This window comes from Eleutherodactylus coqui, chromosome 1 (assembly GCF_035609145.1).
Source record: "Eleutherodactylus coqui strain aEleCoq1 chromosome 1, aEleCoq1.hap1, whole genome shotgun sequence".
Taxonomy (NCBI): domain Eukaryota; kingdom Metazoa; phylum Chordata; class Amphibia; order Anura; family Eleutherodactylidae; genus Eleutherodactylus; species Eleutherodactylus coqui.
In genome coordinates this window covers 180447459-180466354 of record NC_089837.1, presented here as the reverse complement: position 1 = coordinate 180466354, position 18896 = coordinate 180447459, and positions in this window count along the sequence as shown.

The window sequence follows — 18896 nt, the reverse complement described above, 5'->3', positions numbered from 1 at the left end:
TTTGAAAAAGCCCACTGCCTATATAGCCAGTATATCTCTTTCCCTGTACCACTGTCCCTGCCTCACCAGTACTGCCCCTATACTCAGTAAAATGACTGCAGACTGAGGACGCTATGGCCTGCACGCCTGATATACAAAAAAAATTAAAATTTGCAAAACTGCTAAAAGCAGCCTCAACAGTACTGCACACCGTCAGATGTAGCCCTAAGAAGGACCGTTGGGGTACTTGAAGACAAAGATATCAGCCTAACACTCTCCCTATAGCAGCTACAGCAGGGCGGCACTTTCCCTAATGTCTCTCAGCATGCATCTGTGGCGAGCCACGGGCGGGGCAGATTTAAATACTCGGGTGTCACCTGATCTCCCCAGCCACTCACTGCAGGGGGGTGGGATAGGGCTGGAACTTCACAGGAGGAAGTCGTAATGCCTTCCCTGTGTTTCTATTGGCCAGAAAACGGCACAAAATTTTCTGGGAAGAAAATGGAAGTGACTCGAACACCGCGTGGTGCTCGCCTCTAGTAACGAGCATCTCGAGTACCCTAATACTCGAACGAGCATTAAGCTCGGACGAGTACGCTCGCTCATCTCTAACAGCCACCCTAACACAGGATTTCTCTTTATGGTCTCATGCATTTCAAGCCCTGCAGTAGGCACATTACAGTATATAAACTTTGCCTGGAGTGTTTCTCTAAAATAATAACATATTTTGGCTGCTTCTCATACATTTCAATTTGCTTGTAATGTGGGGAACATTATTGGGCTGATTGGTTGGTAGAATGTAATGTCAAAGAGTCCAAGGCTACACTGATTATTTTAAAGTATGTTACTGCATTCTCAATTTTATTGAACTGACGGGACTGAGTAAAATATGTCAGGGTGTAACCGTTCATCAGATTGTTGAAGGACGCAATAAGGATTTTAGACTTGTATGCATAAATCAAAATGAACCAGTTAATATTCAGATATTTTGTGTGGATATTCAGTCCTGTTTATTGCTTGTTATTCAGACCAATGAGTAATTATTAGAGATGAGCGAACACCAAAATGTTCGGGTGTTCGTTATTCGTAACGAACTTCCCGTGATGCTCGAGGGTTCGTTTCGAACAACGAACCCCATTGAAGTCAATGGGCGACCAGAACATTTTTGTATTTCGCCGATGCTCGCTAAGGTTTTCATGTGTGAAAATCTGGGCAATTCAGGAAAGTGATGGGAATGACACAGTGACGGATAGGGCAGGCGAGGGGCTACATGTTGGGCTGCATCCTAAGTTCACAGGTCCCACTATTAAGCCACAATAGCGGCAAGAGTGGGCCCCCCCCCCTCCCAACAACTTTTACTTCTGAAAAGCGCTCATTAGCATGGCATACCTTTGCTAAGCACCACACTACCTCCAACAAAGCACAATCACTGCCTGCATGACACTCCACTGCCACTTCTCCTGAGTTACATGCTGCCCAACCGCACCCCCTCCCCCCCACAGCGCACACCAAACTGTCCCTGCGCAGCCTTCAGCTGCCCTCATGCCACACCACCCTCATGTCTATTTAGAAGTGCGTCTGCCACGACGAGGGACCGCAGGCACACACTGCACAGGGTTGGCACGGCTAGGTAGCGACCCTCTTTAATAGGGGCGGGGCGATAGCCCACAATGCTGTACAGAAGCAATGAGAAATACAATCCTGTGCCACCGCCATCAGGAGCTGCACACGTGGGCATAGCAATGGGGAACCTATGTGCCACACACTATTCATTCTGTCAAGGTGTCTGCATGCCCCAGTCAGACTGGTTATATGCACCTTAACAGTAACCGCGTTGGTGGTAATGTGGTGGTGACTGCGGACCTAGTACCACGGTTGTATTTTGTTGGTTTTCGGAATGTGGCCAGGATTAAGTGGGCCGTGGCGGGGGGATGGTGGGGGGGCTCTCTTGTAGTGTCGGTAAAGGTGAAATTCTTGGACTGCCGCCAGACGAACCAATGCAAAGGCATTTGCCAACAATGTTTTCCCTGTTGGAGGAGGAGGGGGATGTTTTTGAGGCACTACGTGTCCTCTCCACGTGTCCGTGGTTATATGCACCTTAACAGTAACCGCGTTGGTGGTAATGTGGTGGTGACTGCGGACCTAGTACCACGGTTGTATTTTGTTGGTTTTCGGAATGTGGCCAGGATTAAGTGGGCCGTGGCGGGGGGATGGTGGGGGGGCTCTCTTGTAGTGTCGGTAAAGGTGAAATTCTTGGACTGCCGCCAGACGAACCAATGCAAAGGCATTTGCCAACAATGTTTTCCCTGTTGGAGGAGGAGGGGGATGTTTTTGAGGCACTACGTGTCCTCTCCACGTGTCCGTGGTTATATGCACCTTAACAGTAACCGCGTTGGTGGTAATGTGGTGGTGACTGCGGACCTAGTACCACGGTTGTATTTTGTTGGTTTTCGGAATGTGGCCAGGATTAAGTGGGCCGTGGCGGGGGGATGGTGGGGGGGCTCTCTTGTAGTGTCGGTAAAGGTGAAATTCTTGGACTGCCGCCAGACGAACCAATGCAAAGGCATTTGCCAACAATGTTTTCCCTGTTGGAGGAGGAGGGGGATGTTTTTGAGGCACTACGTGTCCTCTCCACGTGTCCGTGGTTATATGCACCTTAACAGTAACCGCGTTGGTGGTAATGTGGTGGTGACTGCGGACCTAGTACCACGGTTGTATTTTGTTGGTTTTCGGAATGTGGCCAGGATTAAGTGGGCCGTGGCGGGGGGATGGTGGGGGGGCTCTCTTGTAGTGTCGGTAAAGGTGAAATTCTTGGACTGCCGCCAGACGAACCAATGCAAAGGCATTTGCCAACAATGTTTTCCCTGTTGGAGGAGGAGGGGGATGTTTTTGAGGCACTACGTGTCCTCTCCACGTGTCCGTGGTTATATGCACCTTAACAGTAACCGCGTTGGTGGTAATGTGGTGGTGACTGCGGACCTAGTACCACGGTTGTATTTTGTTGGTTTTCGGAATGTGGCCAGGATTAAGTGGGCCGTGGCGGGGGGATGGTGGGGGGGCTCTCTTGTAGTGTCGGTAAAGGTGAAATTCTTGGACTGCCGCCAGACGAACCAATGCAAAGGCATTTGCCAACAATGTTTTCCCTGTTGGAGGAGGAGGGGGATGTTTTTGAGGCACTACGTGTCCTCTCCACGTGTCCGTTCCATGTAAGCAATAGTAGCACTCAAGACAGGCCCCAGTAACAATTCTGAAGCAGCAGTATAGCGGGAGCGCAGTCTTCGTTCCATGTAAGCAATAGTAGCACTCAAGACAGGCCCCAGTAACAATTCTGAAGCAGCAGTATAGCGGGAGCGCAGTCTTCGTTCCATGTAAGCAATAGTAGCACTCAAGACAGGCCCCAGTAACAATTCTGAAGCAGCAGTATAGCGGGAGCGCAGTCTTCGTTCCATGTAAGCAATAGTAGCACTCAAGACAGGCCCCAGTAACAATTCTGAAGCAGCAGTATAGTGGGAGCGCAGTCTTCGTTCCATTTCAGTAGCCTTAGTATAGCCAAGGCACAAGTGACATTTATGTAGCTAAAGTGTAGGCCAACCCCACACACCTTTCTGTACCATGAGTGCAGGCGAAGAACATAGAAATTACTATGATTACACTGTAGGTGAGGGCCCCAAAAAATTGGTGTACCAACAGTACTAATGTACCTCAGTAAAAATTGGCCATGCCCAACCAAGATGGCAGGTGAATCGCTTTGGTTAATGTGGCTTAAGTGGTAACTAGGCCTGGAGGCAGCCCAGTGTAACGAAAAATTGGTTCAAGTTAAAGTTCCAACGCTTTTAAGCTAATTGAAACTTATAAAAATTGTTCTGAAAAATTATTTGAGTGAGCCTTGTGGCCCTAAGAAAAATTGCCCGTTCAGCGTGATTACGTGAGGTTTCAGGAGGAGGAGCAGGAGGAGGAGGAGGAGGAATATTAGACACAGATTGATGAAGCACAAATGTCCCCGTTTTGGATGGTGAGAGAGAACGTAGCTTCCATCCGCGGGTGCAGCCTACGTATTGCTTACGTATCGCTGCTGTCCGCTGGTGGAGAACAGAAATCCAGCCTTTGTTCATCTTGATGAGTGTTAGCCTGTCGGCACTGTCGGTTGACAAGCGGCTACGCTTATCGGTGATGATTCCCCCAGCCGCACTAAACACCCTCTCCGACAAGACGCTAGCCGCAGGACAAGCAAGCACCTCAAGGGCATACAGGGCTAGTTCAGGCCACGTGTCCAGCTTCGACACCCAGTAGTTGTAGGGGGCAGAGGCGTCACCAAGGATGGTCGTGCGATCCGCTACGTACTCCCTCACCATCCTTTTACAGTGCTCCCGCCGACTCAGCCGTGACTGGGGAGCGGTGACACAGTATTGGTGGGGAGCCATAAAGCTGGCCAGGCCCTTAAAGACTGTTGCACTGCCTGGGATGTACATGCTGCTCGATCTACGCACATCCCCTGCTACCTTGCCCTCGGTACTGCGCCTTCTGCCACTAGCGCTGTCGGCTGGGAATTTTACCATCAGCTTGTCCGCAAGGGTCCTGTGGTATAGCAACACTCTCGAACCCCTTTCCTCTTCGGGAATCAGAGTGGGCAGGTTCTCCTTATACCGTGGATCGAGCAGTGTGTACACCCAGTAATCCGTCGTGGCCAGAATGCGTGCAACGCGAGGGTCACGAGAAAGGCATCCTAACATGAAGTCAGCCATGTGTGCCAGGGTACCTGTACGCAACACATGGCTGTCTTCACTAGGAAGATCACTATCAGGATCCTCCTCCTCCTCCTCCTCCTCCTCCTCAGGCCATACACGCTGAAAGGATGACAGGCAATCAGCCGGTGTACCGTCAGCAGCGGGCCAAGCTGTCTCTTCCCCCTCCTCCTCATCCTCCTCATGCTCCTCCTCCTCCTCCTGTACGCGCTGAGAAATAGACAGGAGGGTGCCCTGACTATCCAGCGGCATACTGTCTTCCCCCGCCCCCGTTTCCGAGCGCAAAGCAGCTGCCTTTATGGTTTGCAGGGAATTTCTCAAGATGCATAGCAGAGGAATGGTGACGCTAATGATTGTAGCATCGCCGCTCACCACCTGGGTAGACTCCTCAAAATTACCAAGGACATGGCAGATGTCTGCCAACCAGGCCCACTCTTCTGAAAGGAATTGAGGAGGCTGACTCCCACTGCGCCGCCCATGTTGGAGTTGGTATTCGACTATAGCTCTACGCTGTTCATAGAGCCTGGCCAACATGTGGAGCGTAGAGTTCCACCGTGTGGGCACGTCGCACAGCAGTCGGTGCACTGGCAGCTTAAAGTGATGTTGCAGGGTGCGCAGGGTGGCAGCGTCCGTGTGGGACTTGCGGAAATGTGCGCAGAGCCGGCGCGCCTTTACGAGCAGGTCTGACAAGCGTGGGTAGCTTTTCAGAAACCGCTGAACCACCAAATTAAAGACGTGGGCCAGGCATGGCACGTGCGTGAGGCTGCCGAGCTGCAGAGCCGCCACCAGGTTACGGCCGTTGTCACACACGACCATGCCCGGTTGGAGGCTCAGCGGCGCAAGCCAGCGGTCGGTCTGCTGTGTCAGACCCTGCAGCAGTTCGTGGGCCGTGTGCCTCTTATCGCCTAAGCTGAGTAGTTTCAGCACGGCCTGCTGACGCTTGCCCACCGCTGTGCTGCCACACCGCGCGACACCGACTGCTGGCGACATGCTGCTGCTAACACATCTTGATTGTGAGACAGAGGAGGAGGAGGAGGAGGAGGGTGCTTTAGTGGAGGAAGCATACACCTCCGCAGATACCAGCACCGAGCTGGGGCCCGCAATTCTGGGGGTGGGTAGGACGTGAGCGGTCCCAGGCTCTGACTCTGTCCCAGCCTCCACTAAATTCACCCAATGTGCCGTCAGGGAGATGTAGTGGCCCTGCCCGCCTGTGCTTGTCCACGTGTCCGTAGTTAAGTGGACCGTGGCAGTAACCGCGTTGGTGAGGGCGCGCACAATGTTGCGGGAGACGTGGTCGTGCAGGGCTGGGACGGCACATCGGGAAAAGTAGTGGCGACTGGGAACTGAGTAGCGCGGGGCCGCCGCCTCCATGATACTTTTGAAGGACTCCGTTTCCACAACCCTATACGGCAGCATCTCAAGGCTGATGAATTTTGCGATGCGGACGGTTAACGTTTGAGCGTGCGGGTGCGTGGCGGCGTACTTGCGCTTGCGCTCGAACACTTGCGCAAGCGACGGCTGAACGGTGCGCTGAACTACACTGCTGGATGGGGCCGAGGACAGCGGAGATGAGGGTGTGAGTGCAGGCCATGAGGCGGTAGTGCCTGTGTCCTGAGAGGGGGGTTGCATCTCAGTGGCAGGTTGGGGCACAGGGGGAGAGGCAGGGGTGCAAACCGGAGGCGGTGAACGGCCTTTGTCCCACCTTGCGGGGTGCTTGGCCATCATATGTCTGCGCATGCTGGTGGTGGTGAGGCTGTTGGTGTTGGCTCCCCGGCTGAGCTTTGCGCGACAAAGGTTGCACACCACTGTTCGTCGGTCCTCAGGCGTCTCTGTGAAAAACTGCCAGACCTTAGAGCACCTCGGCCTCCGCAGGGTGGCATGGCGCGAGGGGGCGCTTTGGGAAACACTTGGTGGATTATTCGGTCTGGCCCTGCCTCTACCCCTGGCCACTGCACTGCCTCTTGCAACCTGCCCTGCTGATGCCCTTGACTCCCCCTCTGAAGACCTGTCCTCCTGAGTAAGCGTTGCACACCAGGTGGGGTCAGTCACCTCATCGTCCTGCTGCTCTTCCTCCGAATCCTCTGTGCGCTGCTCCCTGGGACTTACTGCCCTTACTACTACCTCACTGCAAGACAACTGTGTCTGATCGTCATCGTCCTCCTCACCCACAGAAAGTTGTTGAGACAGTTGGCGGAAGTCCCCAGCCTCTTCCCCCGGACCCCGGGAACTTTCGAATGGTTGGGCATCAGTGACGATAAACTCCTCTGGTGGGAGAGGAACCGCTGCTGCCCAATCTAAGCAGGGGCCCGAGAACAGTTCCTGGGAGTGTTCCCGCTCCTGAGCAGGTGTCATTGTAGTGGAGTGAGGAGGCTGGGAGGAAGGAGGAGCAGCAGACAGAGGATTCGGATTGGCAGCAGTGGACGGCGCAGAACTGCGGGTAGACGATAGGTTGCTCGAAGCACTTTCTGCCATCCAGGACAGGACCTGCTCACACTGCTCATTTTCTAATAACCGTCTCCCGCGTGGACCCATTAATTGGGCGATGAATGTGGGGACGCCAGAAACGTGCCTCTCTCCTAATCGCGCAGCAGTCGGCTGCGACACACCTGGATCAGGAGCTTGGCCTGTGCCCACACCCTGACTTGGCCCTCCGCGTCCTCGGCCGCGTCCACGTCCTCTAGGCCTACCCCTACCCCTCAGCATGCTGTATTACCAGTGATTTGATTTCACAGGCAGGAAATAAATTGGCGCAAGACTGCAGGCCAAATATAATTTTTGCCCTTTTTGGAAAACGAAAGGCCCCACTGCCTCTAGTGAATGAATTATCTAAGTTTAATAACTGTGCTGTGTCCCTCCTTATGTGTCACAGAACGTGAGGGTAGCAGAGTTATTAACTGTGGCAGAGCAGGTATTTTTTTTCCCAATTAAGGAAAGCAAATGGCGAACCCAGCAGTAAAGCGTAGCTGGGTGCGTATGATTTAGCAATGTTTTTCACGCAGCTCACACGTCTCCACAGGCGTAAGGACGGACAGAGGCTGGACAAATAGATTTGTTTTCAGTTTTTTCCCACCAACAGGCAGCACTGCGTATATTCAATGAACCTGAGAAGTTTAATAACTGTGCTGTGTCCCTGCTTATGTGTCACAGAACGTGAGGGTAGCAGAGTTATTATAACTCTTGGAGAGCAGGTATTTTTTTTCCCAATTAAGGAAAGCAAATGGCGAACCCAGCAGTAAAGCGTAGCTGGCTGCGTATGATTTAGCAATGTTTTTCACGCAGCTCACACGTCTCCACAGGCGTAAGGACGGACAGAGGCTGGACAAATAGATTTGTTTTCAGTTTTTTCCCACCAACAGGCAGCACTGCGTATATTCAATGAACCTGAGAAGTTTAATAACTGTGCTGTGTCCCTGCTTATGTGTCACAGAACGTGAGGGTAGCAGAGTTATTATAACTCTTGGAGAGCAGGTATTTTTTTTCCCAATTAAGGAAAGCAAATGGCGAAGCCAGCAGTAAAGCGTAGCTGGCTGCGTATGATTTAGCAATGTTTTTCACGCAGCTCACACGTCTCCACAGGCGTAAGGACGGACACAGGCTGGACAAATAGATTTGTTTTCAGTTTTTTCCCACCAACAGGCAGCACTGCGTATATTCAATGAACCTGAGAAGCTTAATAACTGTGCTGTGTCCCTGCTTATGTGTCACAGAACGTGAGGGTAGCAGAGTTATTATAACTCTTGGAGAGCAGGTATTTTTTTTCCCAATTAAGGAAAGCAAATGGCGAACCCAGCAGTAAAGCGTAGCTGGCTGCGTATGATTTAGCAATGTTTTTCACGCAGCTCACACGTGTCCACCGCCCGTAAGGACGGACACAGGCTGGACAAATAGATTTGTTTTCAGTTTTTTCCCACCAACAGGCAGCACTGCGTATATTCTATGAATAATAACTGTGTTGTGGCCCTGCCTATACAATTCTTTCCCTGCAGTATCAATGGAGGGTGGAATGCTCTGCAGAGGCGATTTTGAGAAGCCCAAAAAAAATGCAGCACAACCAACAGCAGCCTGGACAGTACTGCACACGGATAAATATGGCCCTAGAAAGGACCGTTGAGGTTCTTGAAGGCTACACTCACTCCTAACACTCTCCCTGCCTATGCAGCACTTCTGTCCCTAATGCCAGGTGCAACGGTCTGCAGAGGCGATTTTGAGAAAAAAAAAATCCCACTGCTAACAGCAGCCAACACACAGCTATCAGTGGCCCTAATAAGGACCTTTGGGGGGTCTTGAAGCCTACACTAACTACCAATTCTTTCCCTACAGCAGCTCCGGTATAAACAGCACTGTCCCTCATCTAACTCACACCGCATCTGAGGCGAGCCGCGGGAGGGGCCGACTTTTATATTAGGCGAACACCTGATCTCGCCAGCCACTCACAGCAGGGGGGTGGTATAGGGCTTAAACGTTGCAGGGGGAAGTTGTAATGCCTTCCCTGTCTTTCAATTGGCCAGAAAAGCGCGCTAACGTCTCAGGGAAGGAAGTGAAAGTAACCAGAACACCGCATGGTGTTCGTCACGAATAACGAACATCCCGAACACCCTAATATTCGCACGAATATCAAGCTCGGACGAACGCGTTCGCTCATCTCTAGTAATTATCCTTTATTTGTTTATTATTATTTGAAAATGATAATAAACTAGAATAGCTACATAAATAAAGAAAAGAACAGTAAACATATTAATAAAGATAAAAAGCCAAATGCCAGTAGCCAAATTTGTATAGTACTGGCTTGTTACCCGCTACTTCATTTGCGTGGAATTTCAATTTTTTTATGTAATCTGTGTTTTGCTGTATACTGAAACATAAAGAGTGGAATAGTGAAAGGAATGTAACTGCAATCTGCTATGTCAGCACAGTTCTGTATACAGTACTGTTTTTGGTTTTGTCATCTTTTGCTAGGATATAAAGGTTTTGTGGGCTGTATACACATGAGCACGCCACATACAGCTGCTAATGAGAAAAGCATGTCTTTTCTAAATGTACACCATATGCCCATGAGCAATGCGGAACACGCTTGCGGATTTACGCCGTGGGAGTGTGCGGATCTAAACAAAAAAAGCCGGCAATTGATCGTGGATACTAGTGTTTTCCCGCACGTATTTACGCACTGGTACAGCGGATGATCCGTGTGTGAAAAAATTGCCAGCTCACTCCCTGTACAGTAACCACTCGCTAAAGTTGCCCATCCCTTTGGAAAACTACATATAAAAGAAGGAAAGTGCCCAGTATTCAGTCTCTTCATTTTTCTGTTGCTGTAAGCTGCTGTTGTCTCTTGGAGAATGTATGCTCAAGAATTAGCGCTGTGGCCTTGCTCATCCACGCCCCTTTTTTTGACGGTCTTTATAAATGGCAGTGGAGGAGGAAGAGCCCCCCAGGAAAAAGCAGAGGTTCTGGGTGCACCTGATACTGTCTCAGCGCCAACAAAAAGGGGCACTTTGGAAGCCTTTATACGGCTTTGTGTTTCCACCCGGACAAGTTCTCAGCCTTAACCCGCATGTCATTGAAAACATTGACAAATTGCTGGAGGACTTGTCGCCCGGACTGACTTTCACCAATACAAATATGAGGCGGTGTATCTCACCCGAGGAGCATCTGCTGCTCAGCTTGTGTTTGCAGTGTTTTTTTTGAGAATTGTCTGATAAGATTTGTATCTCTGTGTGCTCCTTCCTCCAAAAATGCTTTCTCCTTTGTTTAGGAATGTCTACATTTTTTGTGTATGTGTGCTGTGTTCCTCTTTTCCGCAGCCTTGCCTTTCCTTTGTTCTTTATGAATGTCTAGTATTTGTTGCAGTGTTTTCCTTGTTCCTCTTTTACAAAAAATGCTTTCTCTTTGTTCTGGAATGTCTAAATATTTTTGTCTGCATGTACTTTGATCCTCTTTTCCATCTATCATCTTTTCAGCGTTTATTGTGATCCTCTTTTCCATAACCTTGCTGTGTTCCCAAATGTCAAACTAATTTTTTCAGTTTTGTCGTTTCAGATTTCTTGCCACCGGAAACTCATCTGCATCTATGCTTTTTGAGTTCCGTTTGGGGCATAACACCATCAGTAGGATTGTCAGTTTGACCTGCAACATAATTTGGGTACATATGAGTCGGTCCGTGATGTCGCCTCCCTTCGGGCAAGAATGGCTAAACATTGCTACACGTTTTGAAGCAGCGGCACACTTCCCTAACTGCATCAGGGCCCTGGTTGGTAAGCACATTCATGTGAAGAAGCGTTAAAAGCACTTTACTAATACAGCTTTGCTATTCCAATGAAATGACTCATACAGCTCTGCTATGTCAACCACATTGGAATAGAAGATCCGCATTAAACACATTACAAATTGGGCTCTACTGTTAAAAGCACATTACTAATACCACTCTGCTATTCCAATGAAATGACAAATACAGCTCTGCTATTTCAATCACTACATATATACTATTCCAATAGCATTAAAAATATGGTACACTCACATTACTAACCATACACGAATAACAACATTACACTTATGGACGTGTTCCCATGCTTGTCCTTAAGTTCCCATGCTTGTCCTTGCTGATAAAACATATATTGGCGCTTGCACTTGCCTGATGACCCACTCCGCAACACCGCTGTGAATTCCTTGCAAAACTGCTCATGGGCACTGCCCCATTTCTTTTTGATCTGAAAAAAAAAAGAAACATGATTAATATACTGCAAAAACATTATGCTAAATAGTCAAGCAAAGCACTTGGGACAGCAATACTTACATAGCCCCTTTTTTGCAGATACGCTCACCAATGTCCAAGCCTCTCCATATATTTGCCCAGCAAGCTCTTCCCACTGGCGCTTCTTCAGGTTTTTATCCTCATATTCCTGGGAGGCCGTATCCCATGTGGCAGGGAATTCCTCCATAAGAACTATCAGGCGTCCCATATCCACCATTTTTGCCTCCTGTGTGTGCTCTTCCTTGCTGTTTTGCAGCTCTGAACTTCCTGTTCCTCGTCTCCTTCCTGGTTGTCCTAGCAACTTGGATAGTAACCACCTACAAAATCACTGTAAATCCGTGGTGTATAGCGGATGTACAGCGATAAAATCACTTCCGTTGAGATCAATGGTGCCCTCCCATGGCAAATCCACGATAAAGTAGAACATGTCATGATTTCCTCACGCTCGCAGAAATCCGTGATACAAATCCACGTGTGTGCTTTCGCAAGCAGAAACCTATTGATTTCTATAGAAGCTTTGCACTGCGGAATTCACGCTCGTATTCCTGAAATGGATAACGTGATGCGGATCTGTCCATGGGCATGAGGCATAAGGGTTTGCCCTTGAGCCTTATTGATCGTCATCGCAAATGCTACTTTTAGAGGGAAATGCAGCCTTTTGAATTAAAAAAGGCAAATCCGTCGGTATTATCGGAATGCGTGGAATTAAAACACTTTCTCCTTTTGCTATTCCAGTCATAATAATGGCTCTTACAATATTTCGCCCCAGGTGTGTATTTAGCGCACAATTTTTAAGCATAGAGATTATGCATTAATAGGACAGGAACACCAACGTTTAACCTCAGCTTATGGGAAGGCACTGCTGACAATTCCAATGAGTTATGGAACTCTACAGGGTATGAGGGGACCAACAGATGCTTTAAAATTTCTCCTGTGAGAAATAATTTTTTCATTCATCTGTCTTACAGTTTTGTAAAATTGCCCTTTGACACAACCATTCTTTATTCCCCATATTAGGTTACATTTGAGAATAAATCTTGCAAAATCTGTCTGTTTGTGTTGTAAAGTCCAGCTTTCATTTGTTATGCTGCTGAGATGAAAGCTGCGCTGTGATTGGCTGCTAGAGCTCAACTTTCATTTCTTACACAGTTGAGGTAAAATAAAAGCTGTGCTGTGATTGGTTGCCATGGGCAACACAGATTTTCTTTAAAAAAAATCACTCTCTTTCCTTCTTCAGTAGTCTGCCACTCAATATGTTCATGGTTACCATACTGGGTCCATTTTTATTATTTATTCATGTTTCTGGATTGTACAGAAAAAGGTTTTATGTTTTTGGTGCCACCCCTATTTCCTTATAATTTCTATAATCTTTCGGGCGAGGCCCTCACTCTGATGTTTTATTTGGTGTATGTTCCCTTGGATTTGTAAAGCGCTGTGAAATATGGTGGCGCTATATAAATAAGAATTTATTATTATGCAGTACAACACAATCACAACTTAGTAGTTCATCTTCATTATGCATCGGGAAACACCCAGGAACCTAGGATGACGTAGCATTATGTATTGACTCAAAATGCATGAAGAGCCTCACAGTGATGCCTTTTGTAAGTGACAGATGTTAATTTTGTAGATATTAACTTGTTCCAAGTAGCGGTCAAGGTCTTTACACATAGCACCCTATTACCACTGGGACCATAACTGCCAGTTTGTGCCAGAGATGCAGTATTTCAACCTTCATATTTTGTCATTTTCTATTGTTGTTTCTCATCAACCCTGCACCAGGTATAGCAATGTCGATGAGCCATACCCTTTTCTTTTCAATGATGGTCAAATTAGGAGTGTTTTGGTCCAAGATATTGTCTGTTTGTATATGGAAAGCCCAGATTATTTTTACTACTTCATTTTGAACCACTTTTTCAGATTTATGGTCCCACCAGTTCTTTATTGTGAGTTTTTGCAGAGGTTCCAATGAATCATCTTTGCCACCGAATTGTGTCTGTACGCAGTCTGTGCAATTTTTTTTGCAACAGCTGAGTATGTGGTAGATTGTTTAATCGGCTTCTATACAGAGTGAGGAATTTGCATTTATCATAGCTTTTTTCCACCCTTGCTTTTAACACTGTAGTCCTGATCTCCCATTCTTGTGCGGCTAAAATAAATCCTTCCATTTTCTTTCAGGGCCATGATAAACAATGGTAGTGACAAAGAGTCACCCTGGAACATTCCAAGTTTGATGTTAACTGTTCTGTAAATTTGATTTCCAGCTAAAAATTCTGTTCTCCAGTGTTTCATCGCACTTTCTGTAAAAAGCAGCTGTTTCAGCTGATGCTTATAATTTCCAGGCATTTAATGCTCCAGCTGTGTGGAAGTGAATCACACACCTACTTGTAGTCACACTGCAGCTCTCCAGAATCATATCATCTATCAGAAGCTGGTCTTTGGAGCCTATACTGCTTCATCTGTTGCTTTTTTGTTTTACCAGCAAGATATCATTTGCCTCCAGATTTGGATTTTATCTGCAATTATGCTAGTAAGCAATTTGTACATAGTGGGCAGGCAAGTTATTGACTTGTAATGCCCTAGTGTTATTTCTTTTGCTGGATCCAATACTTTCTTCCAGTTGTCACCCAGTCACTCATCCTTCCAGTTTGCAAACTTCATTGAACTGTGGCTGAGCACAGACTACTCAGGTATTTGAGCCAAAAGCCATGCACTTGATCATGGCCAGGTGATTTCCAGTGCTTGACTTTCTTCACATGTTCTTGCAGCATTTCTGTTGTTACTACCAATTCTTCCATTTGAATTTTGAAATCCACCCAACATTTTTACTATAATTTTTGTCATTTTCCCATAGTTTCTTCTAGTACTGGATTGTTATAATCTTGTCTGTTTTTTCAAATTTTTGTGTTTGTTGCTTGATTCAGACTTTGATAATATCATCTTCGATCTAATTGAAACAATTTGTTTTGTTTGTACTGTATGACTCAAGCATCATACCTGTCGATTTACCTGGCTGTAGCTATGATTTGTTGTTTCATCCACATACTTTCCCAACTGCCTCGGTGCCCTATATGGAAAACATGTAAGCGTGCAAAAGCCGCAACACTCTGAATCTCATTATTTAAATTTCAAAAAATATTTTTCCATCGTACTTCTAGCTGTTGTAGACAGCCAGTGCTAGTTTGTTTTAGTTGACTATGGAGCACATGGGAGTATGGCGGATGCAGATGCATTCATGTGTTCTTGAATGGGGCAATGACTTCAGGCTGGAGAATTGAAGGTTCCTCCTTCACATCCCCTACCTTCTGTTCCCTACTGCATGCTTGCAGACAAGGAATTTGTCCTAAGCAGACTCTTTATGTGACCCCTGCAGCGCAGACATCCCTTAGACTCCCACAGGGTCTTCAACTCGTGGCTTGAAAGGGCTCATCATACAGTTGAGCTGCCTTTGGACAGTTGGAAGCCAGATGGCGCATTTTAGCGGGGACCATTCAACTGGCTCTGGACAACACTGTGGCCCTGATCAAGGCTTGTGTTGTCCTCCACAACTTTGCCTTTATTCATGACAGACCCTAAGATCAGGAATGATAGTTTCATTATACCAGTTAGGGGGAGACCTGCACCCTTAGCACTTTGTGTCAGAGAGCTATACACAAACTACTTTGCATCCCCTGCAGTCTCTGCGGCTCTGCAGCAAGACAATCTGTAATGGTTACTGCAATAGTAGGGTTTGTAGGCCAACAAATTATTTTTTTGTTTTTCGGCATGTAACTTCCACACTTTGCACAAAGTCCTGCACCCAATCCACATTGCACCTGGACTGCAAGTAATTAATGACCTACTGATCCACAATTCTGCCGGCCAGTGGCTCCTCTCTTGGCCTGCGACAGTGACAGGCATAGCGTGGATTTTGTTGGCGCTGTTAAGGTCTTGGCACAGAGGGCTAAATAGAGAAGCAGATGCTCATCTTTTCACTCCTTTTCTGAAAAAAGACCCTCTCAGTATATGACAATCAGAGATTTAATACACAATCAATACTTACCTTCCCCCAGAATGATCTAGAGCCTACCAGAGACAAGTGGAAGATCAAAAATAACAGTTACTCCTCTTTTGCCTATGCAACCGGTCAGCACATCCCCACTGCTACCCCCATTTTCTCCAAAAACGTTGATGTGTCAGCTGACTGAAGTTAGTATCCTAGTCTTGTTTTAAAGCAATGAATATAGCTCTGATTTAACCTGAGATAGAGGAATTCGTAGTAGCATCTGAAGTGAGAACTGCAATTATATGCAATTCTCACTTAAATCTGCTTTATCGAAGGCAAGATCATAGCTAAATCTGTGAGATCCTTGGCTTTTTGGGATCATAGCCATGGCTTTGACGCAGCCTGAAATAGAACAAGTTGAAGTGACTGTGCCTTTAGTTGTCATTCTTGTTTTAAAGCCAACATTCTCATCTTTACACTAAGACCAAGATCACAGTTATAGCTATGATCTAGCCTGAGATAAAGATATGCTTTAAAACAGTCAAATGGACCATAAGACCATGAAGATGATTTATTGAGAGAAATTAATTGAGAAAGATTTATGAAACTGTCTAAAGAACAAATATATTGGCTGTTCATAGCAACCAATCATAGAATAGCTTTCATATATTATCATGCTTTTAAAAAATGATAGTTGTGCTGTGATTAGTTTCCAAGGACAAGAAAGACAGTTTTTTTTTAGATAGTTTTAGTAAATCTACCCCAAGGACATTTATAGGAGAGTATTATAAGCATGATATGTGACCTGTGTAACAGTCACTGTACAGGGAAGGGGAGGAGGTGAGCTGGAAATATCATTCATTATGAATAGTGTAATAATATACATGTGCATATATAAATGCATTACCTGTCATTGTAATCCTTTCTAGGATTGACTGCTGACAAGTTGTACCCAGAGACCAGGATTTGTCTATCAATTAGTTCATTTTTTTTAAATATAGACAGTGAAATTGAAAGTAAAAAAGAAAACAAAAAATTATTTAAAAAGCATGTTTAAAAAAAACCTTGAATTGAAGTAATCCTCCAGTTTTGGGAGAAAATTATGTCCCAAAACAAGAGAGCGAGAGAGGTATATTATCTGTAGTACCTTCTTTCATGCTCTTCTGATCTGCCGCTTGTGAGCCCTGTTTTCTGCCATCCAAGATGGCTGCTGCAATTTTACTTGTAGCAAAGTAGCAAAGTTTCTCCTGAGTTTGCAATTTCTCATGTTCAGGAACATCTGATTTTATGCACTTCTCTCTGATTAGCTAGTGCTGATCACATGAGAACCTCTGGGCAATCATGGAAGATGTATTATGCATTGGTAGTCTAACACTACCCATACACTGTGAGGATTAGGTATCTGATGTTGTGTCGGCCATCTTGGATCACTGAAAACAGGGCCTGGAACGAACGGATTGGTGGGACGACAGAGAATAACAATTGCAGGTAATATACCCCCCTTCTTTTCCTGTCCTAAAAAAAAAAGATTTTTGTCCCAAAACCAGAGGGTTAGTTTCTTGTGACACATTACCTTTAGGATTTTTCATACAGACACAGACAAACTGAGTGGCAAGATCATTTTCTTTCATCTGCTTCCCCTTCAAGAATTGTTAAATTTCTTGTTGTTTCAAGTAATGTACTTTTCCTTATTCATCAAAACTGGCACTTTATGCTATATGCATAGTGCATTGTCTTATATTTTCTGCAGGACTACACACATAGTAAAGGCGAGTTATAATAGGTGTGTAGTGCGCAGTGCCAGGCTGGTTAAGAAGTGATAACTCTGCATTAGAGATGAGCGAACGTGTTCTTCCGAGCTTGATATTCGTGCGAATATTAGGGTGTTCGGGATGTTCGTTATTCGTAACGAACACCATGCGGTGTTCTGGTTATTTTCACTTCCTTCCCTGAGACGTTAGCGCGCTTTTCTGGCCAATTGAAAGACAGGGAAGGCATTACAACTTCCCCCTGTGACGTTCAAGCCCTATACCACCCCCCTGCTGTGAGTGGCTGGGAAGATCAGGTGTCACCCGAACATAAAAGTCGGCCCCTCCCGCGGTTCGCCTCAGATGCGGTGTGAGTTAGATGAGGGACAGTGCTGTTCGTACCGGAGCTGCTGTAGGGAAAGAATTGGTAGTTAGTGTAGGCTTCAAGACCCCCCAAAGGTCCTTATTAGGGCCACTGATAGCTGTGTGTTGGCTGCTGTTAGCAGTGGCAAATTTTTTTTTCTCAAAATCGCCTCTGCAGACCGTTGCACCTGGCATTAGGGACAGAAGTGCTGCATAGGCAGGGAGAGTGTTAGGAGTGAGTGTAGCCTTCAAGAACCTCAACGGTCCTTTCTAGGGCCATATTTATCCGTGTGCAGTACTGTCCAGGCTGCTGTTAGCTGTGCTGCATTTTTTTTTGCTTCTCAAAATCGCCTCTGCAGACCATTGCACCCTCCATTGATACTGCAGGGAAAGAATTGTATAGGCAGGGCGACAACACAGTTGTTATTCATTGAATATACGCAGTGCTGCCTTTTGGTGGAAAAAAACTGAAAACAAATCTATTTGTCCAGCCTCTGTCCGTCCTAAGGGCGGTGGACACGTGTGAGCTGAGTGAACAACATTGCTAAATCAGACGCACCCAGCTACGTTTTACTCCTGGCTTCGCCATTTGCTTTCCTTAATTGGGAAAAAAATACCTGCTCTCCAAGAGTTATAATAACTCTGCTACCCTCACGTTCTGTGACACATAAGCAGGGACACAGCACAGTTATTAAACTTCTCATGTTCATTGAATATACGCAGTGCTGCCTTTTGGTGGAAAAAAACTGAAAACAAATCTATTTGTCCAGCCTCTGTCCGTCCTAAGGGCGGTGGACACGTGTGAGCTGCGTGAACAACATTGCTAAATCAGACGCACCCAGCTACGCTTTACTGCTGGCTTCGCCATTTGCTTTCCTTAATTGGGAAAAAAATACCTGCTCTCCAAGAGTTATAATAACTCTGCTACCCTCACGTTCTGTGACACATAAGCAGGGACACAGCACAGTTATTAAACTTCTCATGTTCATTGAATATACGCAGTGCTGCCTTTTGGTGGAAAAAAACTGAAAACAAATCTATTTGTCCAGCCTCTGTCCGTCCTAAGGGCGGTGGACACGTGTGAGCTGCGTGAACAACATTGCTAAATCAGACGCACCCAGCTACGCTTTACTGCTGGCTTCGCCATTTGCTTTCCTTAATTGGGAAAAAAATACCTGCTCTCCAAGAGTTATAATAACTCTGCTACCCTCACGTTCTGTGACACATAAGCAGGGACACAGCACAGTTATTAAACTTCTCATGTTCATTGAATATACGCAGTGCTGCCTTTTGGTGGAAAAAAACTGAAAACAAATCTATTTGTCCAGCCT